Source organism: Emydura macquarii, unplaced genomic scaffold, assembly GCF_026122565.2.
Source record: "Emydura macquarii macquarii isolate MOO-44397 ecotype Brisbane River unplaced genomic scaffold, CSIRO-AGI_Emac_v2 contig_2768, whole genome shotgun sequence".
Classification (NCBI taxonomy): Eukaryota; Metazoa; Chordata; order Testudines; family Chelidae; genus Emydura; species Emydura macquarii.
In genome coordinates, this window is record NW_027132905.1 from 17,259,934 (window position 1) to 17,274,835 (window position 14,902).

The 14,902-nt window shown below is 50.2% G+C and overlaps 1 protein-coding gene across 1 annotated transcript in view; it reads left to right on the forward strand.

Annotated features, from left to right (window-relative positions):
* ABLIM3 (actin binding LIM protein family member 3) overlaps positions 1–14,902 on the forward strand; it is a 102,585-nt gene that overhangs the window by 26,029 nt on the left and 61,654 nt on the right. The window lies entirely within an intron of this gene.

A 14,902-nucleotide genomic window follows, 5' to 3' on the forward strand; every position in this document is an offset into this window, starting at 1 on the left:
ACACACAATGACACAAACAGACCTGTCACTGAAAAGCTTAGGCAGGGGGGTTCATTTTTGAATGAATGCTTGCAAGGAAGCCCTTTCCTTGAGCATTTTGGATTGCGAACTGGGAGGCAGTGAGACCTAGTGGATAAAGCACTGGCCTCTGACTCAGCAGACCTGAGTTCTAGTCCTGATTTCTTGCTGGGTGACTACAGACAAGTCACTTTGTCTCTTTCTGCCTCTGCTTCCCATTTGTAAAATTATCCCCTTTGAAAAGCACTTTGAGATCTACTCATGAAAAAAGCAAGGTACCATTCTGCCTTACATTTATACCCACCCAACCTTATTGCCTTCAGTGGGGTTGCATGGCCAGATTCCAGCAGTATGAATCCACTCACTTCCACACTCATTTTTATTATTATTTATTAGCTCCAAGCCTCCAGTTGGCAGCCTGAAAGCACATTGCTGCTCATAGGCAAAACCTCTTTGACTTCCATGGGGCTTCGTGCGGATGCAACAGTCCAGCCCTACGCTCTCAGTTGCAGGAATGGGGACTAAGTTACACAGTGTGCAGACAACAGACACACGAAGTATACACCAGCACAGCTAATTAAATTCCAGATTTTCGTATCCAAAGCTGTGATAGCAAATAATGGAACTGGAAATGTACCCAATAAAGCGCCTACATACTTTTAGACTACAACGGTAACCAGTAACTATCAGCTGAAATCTGATTGGCTATTTCTTGTCTTCTGGCATCTTCTGCTCCTGGGCCATCTGCCTCCCAACCCAGTGAAGGCATTCAGTATTGGCACTGTAACATACATCCCCTGTTGTGTTCTATTTACGGGAGGGTTGCCCCCTGAAAGACGCCAGAGCTCTGTGTGCCAGTTGTCATGTCCAGTCTAAATTCCCATTTCATTGCGTCGAGAGCTACAGACCGTCCCTGGGTAGAGATTTCATTTCAATTCTCCCTGGAGCAGTAAGAGTTAAAATTAGCAAATATTGGGCTTCTCGTTCCCTGGCTATGAGGCAGCTTTCCAGACTGGAATCTCAGTGTGAGAGTGAATGAGATTTAAAATAACACCAAGGAGAGCACTGCGTTTGTTCTGGAGGCTGGGAGATTGGACTGGACAATCCCAGTCTGAAAGAAGTTGAGGTTCAGAAGGAAAAGGAATTTCCAGTCTGCTAATCTGTGCCCATAAGAGGCAAAAATTTCTCTTCCATACATCGGTCATATTTGTTTGATTAAATGTATTACACATATATTGACAGTGCAGCTATTCAAAATAGATGGTATGACACAATAGAGCTTTGGTTACTCTAGTCTCATGCTTCAAGGAATCAGCTAATCACAATAGGGATCAGGAAGGAACGGGCTCAGAGCATCTTGGGGGTTTGACTACGATTCTGAAGCATCAAGTATAGATGACATTAGAAAGCAAGATGCTGAACAACATGATCCCTGTGTGGCAGGAGATGACATACTGGATTTGGAGGACCAGGATATGTCTACACTGGAATAAAAGACCCACGGCACAGCCAAGGCTGGTCTGGGTCAGTTGACTCAGGCTTGCAGGGCTTGGACTGTGGGGCTAAAAATTGCTGTGTAGACAGGTTCAGGCTTGGGCTGGAGCCAAAGATGGGGCTCGGGCTCCAGGCCAAGCTTCAGTATCTACACAGCAATTATACAGCCCCGCAGCCTGAGCCCCACGAGTCAAAGTCAGCTGATCTGAGCCAGCTGTGGTGTTTAATTGCCATATATATGTATCTGTAGTCTCAGCTACATCCTGCTATTCCAGGTTAGCAGACTACATGGACTAATCATCTCATCTGGTATGGCAGGAAGTGGGATGCCAGACTCGATGGACCATTGATCTGATGCAAAGTGTCAGGAGGCAGGACACCAGACTGTATCTGTTGCTTTAGTTGAGGTGGATCATTTTTCTGATCTGGAACGGCTAAATCTCCACCTTTCTCTCACGCTTTCAAATAGTGTCCTAGTTTAAACATCCTGGCTCTCAGCTAGCCTTGTAATATTTTAAATAGAGCATCCTCATTTTTTTTCTTTCATGTATATATCAGACGTTTCACCCAATGTAACCAATCCATGAGGTTCGTGGGTGGAGGGGTGAGAGCTCGGGGGACAGAGTATTTCCATACAGGAAACTACAAAGACAAAGCACGGCAGCAATGAGCCAGAAATACACTTGTTTCTGTCCTGGATGTTTCAGGTGCATTCATGTGCATGCAAGGAACCAGCCTGACTGTTTCTGTTGTGTCAGCTATTGTCCATGGCACCATCTCCGCAGCCTTCTCCAGGGCCCAGCGTGAGATGCCGCTGTGTCACAGACCGTGTGTGTGTAAGAGCTCACTTACCTTTTCCCGTCCTTGGTGCTCGGTCAGCCTTTCCCATTCAGCGCTGATTGACGTTTTCCTCCCGGTAAAGCTTCTGGGAGGCTGTGACATCAGCAGCAGTTGCTCACAGGGGGCAGACAAACTGAGCCCAGGGAGAAAAACTAGGATAAAGGAGCTGAACTTGCTCTCTGCCTAGAGCCCCCTAGAGCAGTTGTACAGGGTAAAGGGATGAAGCAGGGGGCTGCTATCCCAACCAGACTCTATACAGGAATTACAGGACATGGTGGGGATTTGGGGAAAATCCCATAAGAAGAGGGAACTCCATCTCCAGTTGGCACAGGGCTGGGCTGGAGTCCAGACTGGGATTTCCCCCTTTGTTTTGTGGCTGTGTGAAGCCATTTTGCATGCTGTGTCTCTTGCTGTAACCAACCCACTTGAAACACCTCATGAATAAAAGCTGGAGGAGGAGATGTTCCTGGGACTGTGTCTCACTGCTGAGACAGCTGACCCACTCACCAGCTCACAGCCCGCCTCAAAGCTGCTCCTTCCCTCTGCCTGGCAAATGTAATTTTCACCTGGATGCAAAGCAGGTATGGAAATCAGAGCTGCTGTTCAGGTGACAACCTAGCCACAGCACACTCGAGATCCTTTTCCACCTCTCCACTTCCAGTCATGTCTCACTCCCTGCCCCAAAGTTAAGAATGGGACTCCTTTCATTTTAACTTTTGTTGACTCACCTAGTTCCCTGAGGGAGAGTCACCTTGGAGTTGCCACTGAGGTGTCTTGTAAACGCTCTGAGGGCAATTCTTGGGGTATTCAACTGCTACTGGGTGAGCTGACCCTTTAAGAAGGGTTCATAGTCCAGCTTTGTCTTGTGTTTGTGTTCAGTCTAGGAAAGAAGCCTTCTGGGAATTGTAGTTCCCATGGAGTATGGGTACTGTATACCTGGCAGCAAGGCATGCTGGGAAAGGGGGTAAGACTATAAGTACCTTACCTCTATCTCCATCCTAGCTGAGATGGTACGAGGGAAGGAGCTTAGGAAAGGGCTGGGCAGGTTGGATTCCTGAAGAGAAGTAAGTGTTTTTGATTTGATAAAGGACTGCTTGTGAGCCCTGGATTGGGACTTATTTGTTTGAGGACTTTGGTTACCTTGGAAGGAATGGAACTTGGAGTTTGACTAGGGGACTGAACTACCCAGAGAGTGCGGTGAGGCTTCAGGAAGGTGGAATGAGGCAGTGGCCATACCTGGTGAAGAAAGGTAAGCCACTGCTAGGACCAGTTGGGATGTTTCTGCACTGTGTCATTCCCATAGGAACTGGCTTGGTAGCACGAGGCACCACTGCCTTATAGGCAGGGAAATGCCACTGTACTGAGTTGGTAGCATTTTTACACTAGTTTTTTCTCTGGTGTGAATGCCTACAGAAGGTGCACACCAATGGAGACTCCAGCCTGAGCGCTATAGCTGATGATCTACGGGCCTGATCCTGTAAGGTCCTGAGTACATCCTCCTACAAGGTGCTGAATGGCCTGTCTCCATTGAGATCAATGGGAGTTGAGGTTGGCTGGCACCTTACAGGTCTGGGCTTTCATTTCATCTTGGTCTGCTTCCATTTCCCCTTTCCTAAAAATTGGGATAAGCAGTGGGTGGAAGATTCTAATGCAGTTATTCTGGCTGAGTCATGCAGGGCATCATGTCCATTAAAGGATGTGGTTTATGGCCATTACCACTGTGGCTTGGGGTCAGAAACCAGCCACGGATGGGAGACACGTCTCTCTTTGAACTCTCTGTTTGTTTGTTTTTAACCTAGGATTCTTTCCTGGGGTATCTCCAACTCCTGTCCTATGGACTGTGAACCATCAAAAGTTCAAAACACTGCAAGCTACAGAGAAGGGAAACAAAAGATGCAATTCTCCACTCCCTCCCATCCCCTTAATATCATCCATAATTTATTTGTATCTCTAACAGTTTGGGCAAGACTCTTTAAGTCAAAACAGATGTAACAATGAAATTCCATCTTCAGCATCTCAGCAGGGACTCTCCTCAAATGAACCCTTCTGACTCCTAAAATGCTGATCTCAGGACATGTGTTGTGGGGGGGAACAGGAAGGGAGGAAGGATTGGCAGGACTTATGTCAAGAAACTGGTAAGACAAACAACAGTATAATCATGGTGCCATACATGAGGGTCTGGGAATTCTTATAGGGCAGCTCTGCAGAGTGACTGATAAAACAACACTCAGGATGGAGGAGCAGTCATGTTTGTCAGTGCTTAGTTATTTCCAACTCAGATTTAGTTTATTGCAAGTCAAACATGCTAGTCCTGCCAACTTGCCCTCGGCTATGAGTGTCGAGCTGGTTTCTTTCCTTCTCAAAGATCATTGCTGTAAAAAGGCTCTGCAGGACATATGCCTCCTTAACTGATGCCTGGTCAGCCCCACTGTTTTCAACAGGTTTGCTCAGGTGACACTGATTGGAATCCAGAACCAACCAGGAGTAGAAATGCGTGGTTGTCTCAAACACTTGGAGTCCGGACTGCCCATGCACACGGGCAGCAGATCTGTAGAGTCAGAAGCAGATCTGTAGAGTCAGAAGCAGATCTGTAGACTCTGCTTCACAGAGTCACTTTTCTAGCAGAACCACACTAGAGACTCTGAGTGAGACCACTGATGTAAAGTCACCCTCGCAGCAATGTGCTGGTTCCCAGGTGTGCGTGTCACTCCATGCCTGCTTCCTGCCCACGCTGTTCTGGGGCAGGCAGACCATGTGACGGCTAAAAGCCTAGCACACTAGGTTTGTTGTTGGCGTGTCGCCCAGCTGAGATGCAGGGATTTCATTAATGCCCTGACCCAGCTGGGGTGATCACTTAGCAGGAGCTGAGATCTTTCTGGATCTTTAAGGAGTGACTCATGTTCTCCAGTAACGAGGGCAGTCAGGGCTGTGTGTGCGGAACACAATGCCTTAATAGGGTAGGCTTATGATCTAGAGTGGGGTCGCTAAAAGGAGACCATGCATCTTGCTCGGGGACTTTGGCTTGGTTAGACCTACTAACCTTTGAGTGACCCTTCGAACATGCACTGTAATCCCCCAAAATAACCCAGCTCTAGCTCTCTGGGGCCTAATCCAGAATTCTGTTATCTGTCATTCGCAGCTTCCTAGACTGGGGATGTGTGTGCAAGCAAGGGTGTGTGTGTGTGTGTCTGAGCACTTGCTTCCCACAGAGAGGGGAGGTACGTCTATCATCTTGTGTGAGGGTGAGGAGAGAGTGAGGAGACAAATCCTGCCTTCCAGGACACTCAGACACATGAGGACACACAGTCCTTGGCTGGGAAGGGCTGGAATTTGATTTCCCGGTAGTGCTTTGTACAATCCCATGTCATTTTCTCCTTGTGCTCCCCCACATTCCTTCCCTGCCTTCCCAAAAAAGCTTCACCATTCCATTTTCTGGAAAGAAAAGAAAATCAATACCTGCAGCGCAGCACTTGGGAGCAGTCCTATGACAGCAAAGCAGCGTGCCCAGCCCAGCCCCACAAACAGTTCTCTAGCAGCACACCAGGGAACACACTCAGTGCTCATGAGCAACCCTACAATAACAAACAAACAGGCATATCCCAGCATGCAGGAATCCTCCTACAATAATTAACCAGGGTGTGCCTAGCACTCCAGGAACTCTGGAGCCGCCCTACAATAATAAATTAGATCTCAGTGGGAAAAAGTTAGAAGCTTCTGTAGACATATGACAGAGCAATAAGGGCATCCTCGAAAGAAGGCCTGGAGGAAATGGTAAAACCAGCTAAACTGGCATGGGATGAAAATGAACATGACTAAAACCAAGGCTGTGTGGGTCGATAGAGACATCCCAGGGAAATTGGACATAGAGATTAATGGAGTGAGACTAAACCAGACTGACCAGCTCAAGTGCCTCGGTGACTGGGTCACGGAAGATGGCGAGCTTGACTATGAGATACAGTCCAGAGTGGGGAATAAAATGTCAACGGTTGTGTGTGACAAGCGTATGCTGTTGAGACGAAAAGACCAACTGCGTAGAACAGTGGTGCTCCCTGCAGTGCTGCATGGTGCAGAACAGGGCAGGTTCAACACCTACAGATGTTTGAGATGAGCTGTGTGCCATAAGAGGAGTTACTGGATGGACACATTGCTAAATGAAAGTATTAGGGTGGAAGTCAAAGTCCAGGATGTGGCTGACAAAATCCAGGAAACATGACTTTACTGGCTCGAACACGTGCAGATGACGAGTAAAGGGGACCTGGTGAAGATAGCAAGGCAGGAGAGTGTGGTAGGAAAGAGGTGCCAAGGAAGTGATGGATGGATTGCATCCAAGAAGATGGAACGCAAGTGAACTTTAGTGTCACCTCGGACAGATGAAGATGGTGGATGCTTGCACGATGACCCGACCCCCGTTGATGGGATAAGGGGAAGAAGAAGAAGAAACACACCAGAGGGAGTAAGTGGAGAGCAGAGCTAGCTGAACTATTTAGCTGATGAATTAAGACGATAGAATTGCCAGACTGCATGAGACCTGGGCTCCATCTAGGTTAGCATCCTGTCTCTGCCAGGGACATGAGCCAGCTGCTTCAGAGGAAGATGCAAGCATCCCTTGGTAGGCACATGGGTTAGTCTCCCTCCCATGAAGTCTCATCCTAACATTGCAAACAGAGCCCTTCCTTCATCCCAGAACAGATGTTTCTTGGCTAAGTGACTCTTGGTCAACCGGCCAAGGAACAGCTGTGCACACCAGTTGTAGGAGCAAACCTGTGGTCATGTGATTGCTTACCAACAAAACAGCAACCCATTAGCAAAGGGACCTGAACAGGCTGCAGTGAAAACCAGTTTCTAATTCAGTGAGCTGCAAGCAAATGGGTTTTGATGCTATTCGGATGACTCTAGCAGGGGGAAGCATCATTCAGGAGACAGATTTCAGCTGCCACGGAGTGACTTGATAAGAGGGAAGATGTAATGCCTACTGGTAACACTGAGCCTATCCCCCCTGCTTCTGGGAGCCTCTCTGTGATGGGGTGGGGAAGGGCTGCAGAAAATGAGCCCAGCTTCTCCGTTCTGCTCAGGATCGCACTGAGGTTACTCTAAGGTGCAGGAGGCTGCGTGGCCCCTGCAGTTATGTCTGCTTCCTGACTGGAGGAGGCACTTGGCCAGGCAAGGCTCAGGCTGCTGGCTGCAGTATTTGGAGCTGACAGTCGAACTTCTCAGCTCTGTGAGGGCATCCAGGGTTGTGCGAAGTGTGGCATGTTCACACTCAGTGCCCAGACACCCTCCTTCCCCAGAGACTTCTTTTCCCAGAAATCTGCTGCACTGCATCTGGACTCGCTGCGTTTCTCTATGTTTGCTACTTCTGATGCTGCTGTTTGCTCGCTTTCCTCTGGGCTTCTGCCTCTCTGCTCTCTTGCCTTGCTGACTATTCCTTCTGCATCTCCACTGGCAGGTCCTTGGCCTCCCTGCTGCATGTGATCAGGGACTGGCCTGCCATACCCTGCATCCTCCTGGACCCATCCTCAAGGCTTTAACCTGTGAGAGATTCGGGGTCAAGGAGAAATCTTGCTGCCCTAGCTTGGAGCTGAGAGGTTGGTGATGCCTTGGTGAAAGTCTAGGATGAGTGCCTGCCCCGCTCTGTAGAACTCAGCCACCCAGGCCAGTGGCCTGCATGGGATTGTGGAAAGCCTCTACTGTGGTTGTTCCAAAACCCCAGTCCAGAATATGGAACTAGGATCTGTCCAGGATACAACTTCTCCACCCCCTCAGTCATCAGAGCAGTGTGTTAGAGTCCACAGAGCAGCTCAGTTAACTTTCTTCCTCCCTTTCTCCTTCGCGATCCCCTGTGTTTCCAGACAGGGGTTTACAGCTGCACCTGATAAAGGCAGAGAGCAGTGAAACCAGAACAAGCCAGGGCCTTTCTTAACATCTGGGGCAGAGCCGGCTATGCTGGCGGCAGTGCAGAATGTCTTGGCACGCCATCCAGTGCTCAGTGGATTAGGGATGTTGTAGCCACAAGGAAAGTGATGTTACAGTAATCCCTATCATTCTGCAGGTGCACTCAGCCCCACTGGTCCGCATCCCCATCACTGACACTGTGATTCCAGCACGTGTCCGGCTCTCGGTCATGCTGGCTGCGACTGGGGGGAGGAGACACATTCGCTCCCTAGCTATTTGAGCAGGTGACATAGTGCCTGTGACACCCATGAAATGCTTATGTGGGAAAAAGAAGCAGCTGAATAACCTCAGCGAGAGCTTGTCCAGGGGATGACGTGCAGCTGACTTGTTGGCGGAGAGTACTGTCACTTGCTGTGTCCTCCTAGGGAGCTGGACTTCGGTGGAGTCTACCGAAGCATCTCTCCAGTCTGTGCTGCTCAGCCGTTTCTTACCTTCACTCAGAGGACTCTTAAAATCCTATTGTCCCAAACAGCCTGAGAGGGGCTGTCTCGGGAAGGAGAGTGCAGGATCCCTGGTTATTGGGGACTCCTTGATCTGAGCAGCTCCACTGAGCACATCTCATAACCAAGTGCTGCCTTGTCTCTTCCACAATAGGACACCACATGCCCCTAGCCACACCTTGGGACTTGGTTGGGGGGGGGCGGTTCCTGCTTTTGCTGTTCTGAAGCTGCTGCTGTCTCTGGACACAGCAGCTGTTGCTGGGCCCTTTGCCACCCTTCAGATGTCAGCTGCCCCCTGGATTCATGCTCAGGGCGTCTCCCTCTGAAGTGGGGCTATTCTGGGACTCATTCATCAGTCTGATTCCATGTCCGAAGGGGGCGCTGGCTCAGGGCATTAACAAGCAAATGTCTGCACAGCACTTTGGAGCTGAAAGAGGCCCTGGAGGCTCTAATCCGACTCTGGGAGGTGCTGAGCACCCTCCCTTCCAGCTGGTGTTGGTGGAATAAGCAGGTGCTGCTCAGCTGTTCTCATGCGTTCACTCCAAGCTCCTCTGGAGACCAGTGCTGAGAGCATTGTAAATGCCGAGAGAGAGAGAGACTCCCTTTTCGTTTAAATGCTGCCCACTGCCCTGGCTCCCCATCACTCCCCACCCCCTAAGCTATATGTTTTGGCCAGAATTAATTACAACATATTAAATACAGAATTAATACAGAATTAAATACAGAATTAAATACAACTTTGTCCCTCTCCCAATAGCTGCTGAAATAGTCTCTGGCATAATAGGGCACTTACTCTGAAACTTCATCTCTCTAAATGAGGGTAGCTTTTCCTGCCCTTAGAGACTGAGAGGTGCTGTGAGAGTGTAAAAATAAATTCATATGTTCAATACAGTTTAGGGAAACTTGTTAGTTGCTTCATATCGACACCTGTGCTGCATAGTGGCCGTAGCTACATACACATGGTACACGTACCTGGACATCATAAATGCATCACCCATACAGATGTATGGTGCACAGATGTGTGATATAGTCAACGTATGTGGAAATACGCAAGTGCAGACGTATTGTACACGAGACTGTGTGTGGTGGTAAACAGTCCTACACTGGCTGGGTGATATTTTGGGAGCTCTAATAGGCCTTTTCCATCTCGAATCTGTATGTTTCAGTGCTGTGTTCAAGCAGACTAATTTTTATGAAACCATCAATATCACGTGATCTTCTCTTTGGCCGGATGATGTTAGGAAAGTCAGAGTCATAACAGTAGTTTCCTGCTGAGTTTCTTTCTCCCTCGGGAGCCAGGCTGATCCTGGAGGGAAGTTAGCCCTGTCTGTTTCATGACAGAGAACAACAAACAACCACCACACAGGATCAGGAGATTGTGCAGTGATTTTTGCTTGCAGTTCCCAGTGTTTTACGCTGACTTCCTCTGACCAGGAGCAAAGGCAGCGGGAAATCGGAATTGCAAGCTACATTGTGCTAGTTCAAGGTGATACTGTCTATCCTGCTGCTCAAAGAGCATGTCCAGTTATTTCCTCCCTGAAAAACGTGTGTTTTGTCTATCTTTTGCAGCACCGTAGGTGGGGAGACTCTAAGGGTCTGTCTACACAGCAAATAAACACCCACAGCTGGCCCGTGGCAGCTGACTCGGGCTGGCTGCAGGGCTGTAAGATTGCAATGTAAATGTTTGGGCTCAGGCTGGAGCCTGGGCTCTGAGACCCTCCCCTCTTCTGCCTGATGTCTACACTGCAGTTTTACAGCCCTGCAGCTCGAATGCGAAGGCAGCTGGCACGGGCCAGCCACCGGTGTTTCACTGCAGTGTAGACACATCCTTGGAGTCTGGCCTGATGGCTGGACTTTCCACAGCCCTTCTCAAGGACAAGTGAATGAGCTCAACTCTCAGAGGCAAGAAACTTTCAGGAGTTATTTGTGGAGCTTTAAATGAAAGCCAAATGCCAGCCCAGCTACTGTCTAGCTCCAGAGACCGCTCGGGCCCGGCTTGGAGAGAGAAGCAATCGTTTCCTGGAGAAATTGCAACCAGCTGTTGTAAGGTGCTTGTCGTTCCCTTCCCCCCCCCCCCAACCCCCACCAACTCACACACATCATTGCAGGTGCTGGGGAGCTACTGTGCAGGGGCTGCTTACTGATTCTTCACTTTGTTGGAACACACATGCTACCATGCACATAACACAGCTACCGCACTAATACACACCAACACAGATGTGCTCATGCTCATGATTACACAGAAGCAATTTCAGTTCAGTGAGATGTTATTTGTCATGCCAAGCGCACACCCACACACCCTCCCCTCCACACACACACTCTCTCTCTGTTCCAGGCAGAAGTAGATTGTTCCCGGCATGGCCCTCCTGCTGGAAGCTGAAGATATTAACGGTCTCCCAAGAGAAGCTTTTGCCTAGAAGCTGGTCCTGAAATATAGAGCCTGCCAGGTGGCAGGAAGCCCTGTGCCAACGTTACGCTCTCTTTAGACCATTTGCCTCTTCATTTATGTTGTTGTTTTGGTGAGTGAAGGCCAGGCTATTTGATTAAACTTTAAAGTGTGGCTCTGTGCAGGAAAGGGGCTCTGTAAAAATGGCCCCTTCGCACTTTGCCAGGCTGCTTGCTGCATGGATCCGAGTCCGAGTGGCTGCCGTGGGGCCCTGACAAGTTCCTTAATGTGCTGCATCACTGCAGGGCTAGCCGGGCTGGAGGAGAGGCAGTCGCATTCGGCTCGAGAGCTGCTGCCTGACTTCCCAGGGCAAGGCCAGTCCTGCCTTCACGGCCCCCGGCTGCTCTCGGTGGGGTCACACGCGGGACACTGGCAGCAGAATCGGCCCCCACGGAATCTTGGCCCTGGTGCTGATGTGGAAGATGGAATGAACACCCTGTGATACCTGCCCCCATCCCCTGGGGCACAGGCCCTGAGCGCTGAAAATCCATCCGTGGAAATCTGGACCCCGGTGCTGTAGAAAAGGGTGAGCGGGGCAGAAGCTCTGGAATGGAAACCTGAATCCAGATGTTAGGAAGCCGTTCCGTGCAGTGAGCTGATGGCCATGATGGGAGTTCCCCAAGAGAGGTCCTTCCCTGCTGGGAGCAGTGGAGGCAGTCATCCCCCTGGATAGAAAGCAGGGGAGCCCTCCCCACCCCCGCAATGGGGGGGGGTCACCCTGCGGGAATGCTGGGGGGATGGGTGCCACCCCAGATGGAACACAGCGACACCCACAGGCCTGTTGTCTGTGTGCCCACTCTCCAGCAAGCTGGCTCAGAGCACCCTCTCCTTGCTGTGCACAGACACGTGGCAGGCTCCCATGTGCTGGCTTGTCTCCATGGATCCTGGGGATTAAGCAGCTTTCCTGGGGGCCGCACAGGCCCCTGGGCAAGCTTTAGTTGTGCCTAGGCTGCTTTCCCCTGCACCAAGGGCCTCCCCCCGTGACATCTGCTTGGGCCAGCCTCCCTCTCCCTGCATTGTTCGCTCTGCCCCAGCGGGGAGAATATCATAGCAGCTTTGCTCACTAAAAGGGCTGCTTTACTGGAAAGGACTCAGAGGATTTTCACTGGTCCATTTGGTGCTGCTGAACCTGCTTTACCTTCCAGCCATCTCACCCCCTCCATCCCCTCTCAGCACGGCAGGGCAGCTAATCCCCTTACTTATATCCTGAGCAGCTCAGAGCTGAGAGAGACTCTGTGCGGGGCTGTGCCATGGCTCCTGTCCCTTTGACATCCAGGCACTGACGGGGAAGACCGCTCCTCGCTCTCCCAGTACTGTGATGGGGGGAACCTGAGGGAAAATGCTGGAGCCTAGTCAGTCGGGAAAAAGACCCCCTGGAATCCAGTAGGACTCTCAGGGGTGTCCCTAAGAACACCCCCAAATTTAGCAGCGCCTGGAACGTTGCTACAGGATAGCTGAGAATTCAGCCAGCACCTCCTCTTCTCCTGGCATCTGGGGGTGCAGTGTGGCTTTGTGGGCTGCTCTGGCAGCAAGAGGGTCACCTTCCCCGCACCGTTCCCAGCTAGCCTTGGCTGCAGCTGGGACTCGACGGGTAAGTTACAGCAGTCACCCTGGAGAAGCCCCTCGTGATGTTTAGATGCTTTTGATTAAGAGCTAAGATCACCTGCTCATACAAGCAGGGACAGGGGGACAGAATCTCTGTGTTTTAAGCTGTGTTTTAAGGTGCCTTTGCATCTCCTGAACTCTGTGAAAGTTAGAGCAGCCTCAGGGCAGCATGGCTATTCCACAGCCGCTTATCCAGCACTCCCACCATGAGCTCTCTTCTTCAACATGCTCCTGGCATGCCCTGCACTGGGATCTGTGATTGGGCAGAGAGCAGAGCAATTATAGAAGCTCTGTCCCACCTGGTAAATTCTTTTATGGGCCCTGCTCTGCACAATTCTGGCCCTTTGCACTATTGGTACCATATGAAGGGGCCTGATCACACCACCAAATGCACTTCATTGATGTCCACAGAAACTCCCCACACACAGCTCCCCCAGCAGGATACGGGCCCTGGAGTGGCAGCACACTCAGCCAGTGAAACACAAAGAGGAGCATTCTAGCAGCAGAACACACTTTCATTGGCTGATCTGTGTTCCTTAAGGGCCAGGCAGGGTTACCTGGCAACTACTGTGCAGCATATTAACCTTCTGACGGATGACTGTGCTGCTCCACAGCACGAATTGTGCAAGGGGGCTGCAAGTGGGAAAGTCTGTCCCCATATTGCCAGCGCCGCGTGTTCGACAATCAGCATATTTTAAAACCAGTAAATATTGGGCTATTTCCATTTGCCAAGCTTTTCTATACAGTCATCAAAGCTAGAAAAGTCCCCCCCGTCCCCCCGTTTTTTAATGAAAGCTGCTCTTCTCCTGTAATAACATAACTTCAGCAGCTGGAGTGTCAAGAAAACCACCCAATATCGCGCCGAGAGTTGAGAACGTTGCATCCCATGTCCCGTAAAACAATGAGAAAAATCCAAACTCTGTTGTGGGGACGGAACGAGGTGTGCAGTGGGGGGCTGTGACATGTGCCCCCCTCCCCCTCCCCCCAAACAGGATGGGATGCTTGTATCTCGCAGGGTAGCAAATGAAAGGTGGCAGGCTTAGCTGCAGGGCTTGGTGCAGGCTGGAGGGTCAAGAGGTTTCCTTAGGGTACATCTACACTGCAGCTGGGAACAAGCCTCCCAGCCATAGGAGAAAGACTCATGCTAGTAGGGTGTAAGATAGTGTGTTAACAATAGCACTGTCGAGTTCAGCTGACCCCCTAGGCTGGAGAGCCAGAGCTCTAGCCTGAGACACAATGTCCACATTGCTACTTTTAGCACGCTAGCTCGAGCCCCACTAGCGTGAGTCCATCTACCCAGGCTGCGAGGTTTTTTCTCACTTGCAGTGTAGACAGACCTTCGGGTCTTTGGTTTTCCTCCAGTACATTATGGCTCTATAGAGCCTGCCAGAGCCTCAGGAAGTAAACATCCTGCGAGCAGCAAACATGCTATTAAAGCCGCTGGCTGTAGTGCAAGGTAGCTGGGTTATTCAGCGCACGGAGACAATCACCAGTTTCCTTCAGCACTTGAGTTTAGAGTATAATTTCCATAAATCCAGCCAGAAACTAACCAGGCTTTCAGAGAATAAAGGCATTTCTTTATTCCCTGCATCCTATTTTCCTCTCTTTCTCTCTCTCTCCTCTGATTCGCCTTCTTTCTTCATTCTCCTCTTTATGTCTGGTTCTTCTTATCTCTTTCTTTCTCTCTTTGGAGACACGGCAGTGTTACCCGATGGCATGTCCAGCTCCTACCCAAGCACCCTTCACAGCGTGGAATTGACGTGTCCTTGCTGGTAGCGTGGAGCTCTGGCACCACTAACATGTCTTCCCACATCATTGTCCAGTAGCTGCTGCTTCAGAGAATTGTGTGTGTTTGACTCTGACATTTCCCTGCCTTTAGTGGACACAAGCAACTTCTCACAGATTCCCACATAAGAGATTCTTTTACCCCTCATGCCCCTTCTGTATCCTCACTCAGTACAGGGAGAGCTGAGCAGTTGTCAATCTCCCCAAGGGAGACCCAGGACTGGAAGAGCAGGGGGTGCTGTGAGGCAGGAGCAGAGCAGTGGAGGGGTGCTAGGACTGGAACAGTGGGGCAGCTACCTGTCAGTATTGAAGACCATTGATA